At 39.6% G+C, this 7,496-nt stretch overlaps 1 pseudogene; it reads left to right on the top strand.

Moving 5' to 3' along the window:
- Positions 1-621: 621 nt before the first annotated feature.
- Positions 622-1,455, top strand: LOC148947790 (galactosylceramide sulfotransferase-like; annotated as a pseudogene).
- The last annotated feature ends 6,041 nt before the right edge of the window (positions 1,456-7,496 follow it).

Raw genomic sequence — 7,496 nt, 5'->3', positions numbered from 1 at the left:
GTAATTTTTATTTCAATTCAACATAAAATATATAAATGGTCTATGGCTCTTTTTTTTCATTTTCTAAAATATGCCTAGGTATATTCCAAATTATTAATCTCTTGAATTTGAGCAACAATTATTATCTCTGATTCCTATATTGCTAAATGCTCCTGACTAAAGACAGTGTCCAGGAAGGTTATTGGATTTGAACCCCTTACCCTCTCTAAAATATTTGCCGACTCGTAAAAACGTGACAAAAACGTATTAAAAACAAATTTTTGAAAAGTTTTTTTAAAGTTTTTCTTTGTAAACCTCCCCTTCCCCAATTTTTTTTTTAAATAAGAGACCCAGCTCCCCTCCTCTCAGTGACGACAAATAGTTATTATCTTTGCTCCAGCATTTATTGAGAAATTTTTCCACTAGGCAGTTTCTTATAAAACGCGCCTTCTAACTTTTGGATACTATGGGCCGTAGTTAGCGTTTTACTACATTAATGCTATTCTTTCAATAATGATCACAACAACCCAATATTTCTTTTAATTTATAACCCGAATGCTATATTTTTTTTTAAACTTGAATGACCTTTTGCAGTAGTTTTTCTTTAATTTCCTGTATTTTTTTCACCTATCTGATTTGAGATATGCACACACAAATTACCTAAACGTTGTTCTACCATTAATGAGATGGTATTATCTTGGAAGTCTAGTTATTCTCGTTAAAGCTGGTTAAAGAGACACCCTGGCACTATCTAGGCTACGACATAATGGCTCTGCAAACGCGATGGGACCATAGTGCAGTAAAACAAGCGTTGGGTGGAGACCCCATTTTTGCAACCATAATCCAAGAACCAGTAGATCTCTTTCAATCACTAAAGTTATTATGGTTTATATAGTTTTTTTTCGGGAAAAGGACTCTATGAGCTCAAAGATAAGCTGGAGGATGAAAAATTTAAGAGAAAAGATGGCAGATTTTCCCATAAAATTGGGAGAAATTATATACTCTTTGATCTTGGAATTCCTGTAAAACATCTTGGTAAAGAAGATAAAGCAAAATATTTTGGTGAAGAAGTTGACAAAAAATTAGATCTTGTGATAATTATTGAGAAAAAGTTAGTCAATTGTTTTATTTAAACATCTATTATGCTGGGAATATAAAGATTTAGTATATTTGAAACTAAACAGCAGAGCAGAAAATAAGAAAAAGAAATTGTCTTTCAACCAGGAGGATAAATTGATAAAATGGTTAAAAGCAGATAATTATCTGTATACGAAATTAAGAGCCGTTTTTTACAGAAGGGCTTAACAATTTGGATACAAGAAAATGGAAGAAGAAAAAAAGAAATTATCATGGAAACAAATGATAGAAGGATGGAAGAAAAAACCTGCAGGACAAAACCTCATTAAAGAAATAAGGTTCCTTCTACTTTACAATTATTATATTTTCCATTTATTTATTGTATCAGTTTTTTTTTAGCTTTTCCTAACATTTTTCTGCTCTTTTTATATTTTTTTAATATTTAAAATCCCAATATCCTCCAGCTGAGGTTAGGACTGGCCTGCAAAAAGAAAGCCTTTTTTGGGGGGAGGGGGTATTATAAATAATTTCTTCACGATCACCACGCAGGGTGTTCTTTAATGTATCATTCTACATAAATGAAATCGGTGCAAGAAAAAAGCAATGTGCGTCCGGCTTTTAGACCCCAAATCCGCAAATCCTTAGTTTCCAAGTAAATTTATGGCTCATCGTCAAACCCAAAGGGCCTTAAGTACAAAAGAAAAAAAACAGAGAAGAAAATTGCCATTTATGAGAACTCGAATGTCATTCAACACTAACTGCAAAATTTGTGATTTGTATAATTGTATAATAATAAGTAAGACGTAATAATTTGTATAATTCGTTAAAGAAGCTTATTTTCAAGTCAGTGTACAAGCAGAAACTTGTACACTGTATTTCTTGCTAAAAAATCCCCTCCCCCTCTCAACAGCATAATGTATAATCTGGAATTCCATTTTAAATTCCTTGTTAATTATTTATTTTAGAAGCATATATTACCACCTCGCTTAACTGACGCGGCCTTAATTTCCCTGAAGATATTTTTATCATCAGGAGACATAAAATCTGGCTCAATAGTTAGAAATAGATAGCGTCAGAAGCTACCCTTAACCAATATATATCAACATGAATGCAATAGAATTCCATATAGAAATATATAGTCTTAGTAACAGGAAATATTTTATAGAATGATTTGTCAGTCTGAAAGAAGCCACATAATAGACGTCATTACTTACCAGACCACCTATCTCACACTAAATTAGAAGTTCTTATTTTAATTATTACGGTCAAAGCCATTTCCGGGAGGGGGTTAGTGGGCTGAAAAAGCCCCCCCCCCCCCTCCAAAGCAATTTTTACCTCGCTCGTAAAATTAAAAGAAAATACATGTAAACAAATTTTGATGGGTTTTCTAAAGTGTTTTTTGTACCAGTCCCCCCCCTACTCCAACCAAAAATCCTGGATATGCCCTTGATAATGGTTGACAGGGCAACAGGTCATGTCGACTTGGGTCTTGGCTCAGACAGACAACTTAAACCTACCCTTATGTGATTTGCTACCCGTTCATGATAGGTCGAACGTGCACTGTGCTGGAATCGCATCTCTAGAGGACAGGACAATTAAATTTTAGGAGTAAGAAATTTGATATCCGGGCGCAAATAAATTTAAGATTAATCTGGAAACTAGGGGCCACAGGTTGGCTAATTTGAAGAACGAGGCAGTATTTTATCTTAAAAGGGAAAATTAAACAAAATTTGTCTGTTGCTGGATCCATCTTGGAATCGTTTTCAACAGAAAGAATTTAGTTTGAAGAATGAGAAACGAGACAATATTTTATCTTAACAGGGAAAATTAAAAAAAAAGTTTGTTTGTTTCAGAATAAATCTTAGGAACCATTTTAAAATAAAAGCGACATAATTCAGATAGGCCTACATAAATACAAACTAAAAACAACAAGAAACACATTACAAAGTAAAGACAAACGTGAAACCTAAAATGTACATTAGCAGCAAAACTCTGATTATAATTATTATTTCTATTATTTTTGTTTCTGTTTTAGTATCTGGATTATTTTCCACAAAAAATTAGCCTTTTAAAGTATATTGACGAAGACCAAACCCAGGGGGTACTATGTTTACCCCTTCCCCCCCCCCGGGGGGGGTGTGAAAGGTTATAAGCCTCTAAAAAAAAACACCACCCGTAACTGGATTTAGCCAAGACCCAAGGTAAATCGGTTAGAACTTCGGAGAAGTTGCCAGTAAGAGGCTTGGATTGACTATTATTAAAAAATTTACAATAAATGATAAGATACTGACTGATTTCAAAGCTATTGACATTAATTAGACGTTGTTGCTGATTGGTTGATTTCGAAAGTTATTCCATTTCAAAGGGTTAAAATCTGAACATTGACATGAACTAAGGTCAGAATTTGGAATCGGTTATTCCATTCAGTCTTACCATGATTTCATTGTCGATAAAAAAAATCGGCATCAATCAAATTGATTTTGCTGACACCAGAAACAGAAATATTGCCGTAACAGAGACAGAAAATGCTGTAAAAGAAACAAAAATTTTGCCATAACGGAGATAAAAAATGCGGTAACATAAGCATAAATTTTGTCGTAACAGAACATTAACAGATATACAACTTACAAATCTGGTCACTTTTGATAGTCTAAATCTGAAACACACAATTAATTTTGACACCATCAATCTGTTGGCTCATAGGTGAAAATTAAGTCCAGTTATGGATCGAAAAATAAACTATTTCTGTAAAATCTGAGCTAATAAGGGGTTTTTGCCGTAAACTCTAGTTTTTTGTAAGAAAATTATGGAAAATACAACTCTATGGTTCAAATCTGAAACTTAATTCTATTTTTGGATCGAAAAATAAACTATTTCCGTAAAATCTGAGCTAATAAGGGTCTTTGACTGTAAACTCTAGTTTTTTGTAAGAAAATTATGGAAAATACAATTCATTGGCTCATAGGTGAAAATTAAGTCCAGTTATGGATCGCAAAATAAACTATTTCTGTAAAATCTGAGCTAATAACACACAAACACACACACAGATACGAAACACACATAGAGACGACACACACGCAAAGACAACAAACACAGAGACAACACACGCACAGAGACGACACACACAGAGAGACGACACACACGCAGATACGACACACACATAGAGACGACACACGCACAGAGACGACACACACACAAAGACAACAAGCAGAGAAACAACACACACACACAGACAACACACACACAGAGACGACACACACACACAGAGAGAAGACACACGCACAGAGACGACACAAACACACACAGAGACGACACACACACACACATGAAATACACACAGAGATGACACACACAAAGAGATGAAACATCCACAGGAACAATACAAACATACACACAAACCACTCACACAGACGACACACACATAGCGATAACACACACACAGAGACGACACACACACAGAGAGACGAAAAACACACAGAGAGAAGACACACGCACAGAGACGACACACACACACACACAGAGACGACACACACACACAGAGATGACACACACACAGAGACGAAACACCCATAGAGACGACACACGCACAGAGACGATACATACACAGAAACAACACACACAGAGAAACGAGACACTCAAAGTGACAACTTACACATAGAGACGACACACGCACAGAGACGACAAACACACAGAGACGACACACATAGAGAGACGACACACACACACAAAGACGAAAAACACACAGAGACAACACACACAAAGAGACGACACACACACAGATACTAAACACACAAAGAGACGAAACACGCACAGAGACGACACACACAAAGAGCCGACTCACACAAAGAGAGGACAAACACACATAGACGACAGACAAAAAGAGAAGACTCATACACAGAGAGGACAAACGCACAGACACGACACGCACACACAGAGACGACACACACATAGAGACAATACAGACACAGAGACGACACACACACAGAGACGAAACACACACAGAGATAACACATACACAGAGGCGACACACACACAGAGACGACAAACATACAGAGAAGAAACAAAAACAAAGACGACACACCCACATAGAGACGATACACACACACAAAGACAACAAACACAGAGACAACACACGGACAGAGACGACACACGCACAGAGACGACACACACAGATGCAAAACACACATAGAGACGATACACGCACAGAGACGACACACACACACAAAGACAACAAGCACACAGACAACACGCACACAGAGACAACACACACACACACACACAGACGACACACACAGCGACGACACACGCACAGAGACGACACACAAACACACAGAGACGACAACACACAGAGAGAAGACACACTCACAGATACTACACGCACACAGAGACAAAACACACACAGAGACGACACACACATAGAGACGACACACGCAAAGAGACTAAACACACACACAGACGACACACACACAGAAGAGACACACGCACAGAGACGACAAATACACACAGAGACGACAAACACCCACAGATGACACACACACACAGATACAAAACACCAATAGAGACGACACACGCACAGAGACGATACACACACACACAGAGACAACACACACAGAATGACGAGACACACACAGAAATGACAAACACACAGAGAGACGACACACGCACAGAGACGACACACACACAGAGACGACACACACAGAGAGAGAAGACAAACGTACAGAGACGACACACACACACATAGACGACACACACACACACACAAGACACACACATAGAGAAGACAGACGCACAGAGACGAGACACACACACACAGACAACACACACAGAATGACGAGACACACACAGAAATGACACACACCCACAGAGACGACACAGAGAAAACACACACACAGAGACGACACAGACAAACAGACGACAAATACAGAAAGACGATACATTCACTGTGGCGACACACACATAGAGAGACGACACATAGATAGAGAATACATGCACACAGAGAAGACACACCCAGAGCGAGACGACACACACACAAAGACAGCACACACAGAGACAAAACACGCACAGAGACGACACACGCACAGAGATGACACACACACAGATACGAAACACACATAGAGACGATACACGCACAGAGACGACACACACACACAAAGACAACAAGCACACAGACAACACACACACAGAGACAACACACACACACACACACTGACGACACACACATAGCGACGACACACGCACAGAGACGACACACACACACAGAGACGACAACACACAGAGAAAAGCCACACGCAAAGAGATAACACGAGAACAGAGACAACACACGCAAAGAGACAACACACACATATCGACGACACACACACATAGACGATACAAGAACCAAGAGACGACACACAAAGAGAGAGACGACAAACACTCAGAAAAGACACGCACATAGAGACAACACACACACACAGAGACGACACACACATAGCGACGACACACGCACAGAGACGACAAACACACAGAGACGACACACACACACAGAGAAGACACACGTACAGAGACGACACAAACACACAGGGACAACACACGAACAGAGATTTCACACACAGACGAAACACCCATAGAGACGACACACGCACAGAGACGACACACGCACAGAGACGATACACACACACACAAAGAGACAACACACACAAAGAGACGAGACACACACAGAAACGACAAACGCCAACAGAGACGACAAGCACACTCAGACGACACACACACACAGATAAGAAACACACATAGAGAAGACGAACGCAGTGAGACAACACACACACAGAAACAAAACAGTAAAAGAGACGAAACCCAGCCACCGACGACACACACACAGAGAAAAAACACACACATAGACTACATACACATAGAGATGACACACACACACACAGAGACGACAAACACACAGAGACGAGACACATACAAAGGCGACACACACTCAGAGAGACGACACACAAACAGAGACGACACGCACACACAGAAGACACACGCACAGATACGAAACACACACACAGACGACACACGCACAGAGACGACACACACATAGACGACTCACACACAGAGAGGACAAACAAACAGAGACGACAGACACAAAGAGATGACTCACACACAGAGAGGACAAACACACAGAAACGACACACACACACAGAGAGACGACACACACATAGAGACAACACAGACACAGAGACGACAGACACACATTGACGAAACACCCACAGAGACGATACATACACAGAGGCGACACACACACACACACACAGAGACGACAAACATCCAGAGAAGACACAAACACAGAGACGACACACCCACAGAGACGACACACACACAGATACGAAACACACATTGAGACGACACACACATAGAGACAGCACATACACAGAGACGACACACACACAGAGACGACACACACACAGACACAACAC

Source organism: Artemia sp. Qi Xiang Cuo, chromosome 10 (genome assembly GCF_049724085.1).
Source record: "Artemia sp. Qi Xiang Cuo chromosome 10, ASM4972408v1, whole genome shotgun sequence".
Lineage (NCBI taxonomy): Eukaryota > Metazoa > Arthropoda > Branchiopoda > Anostraca > Artemiidae > Artemia > Artemia sp. Qi Xiang Cuo.
The sequence above is the reverse complement of the archived record's forward strand: the minus strand, read 5'-3'. Positions and strand labels throughout refer to the sequence as shown.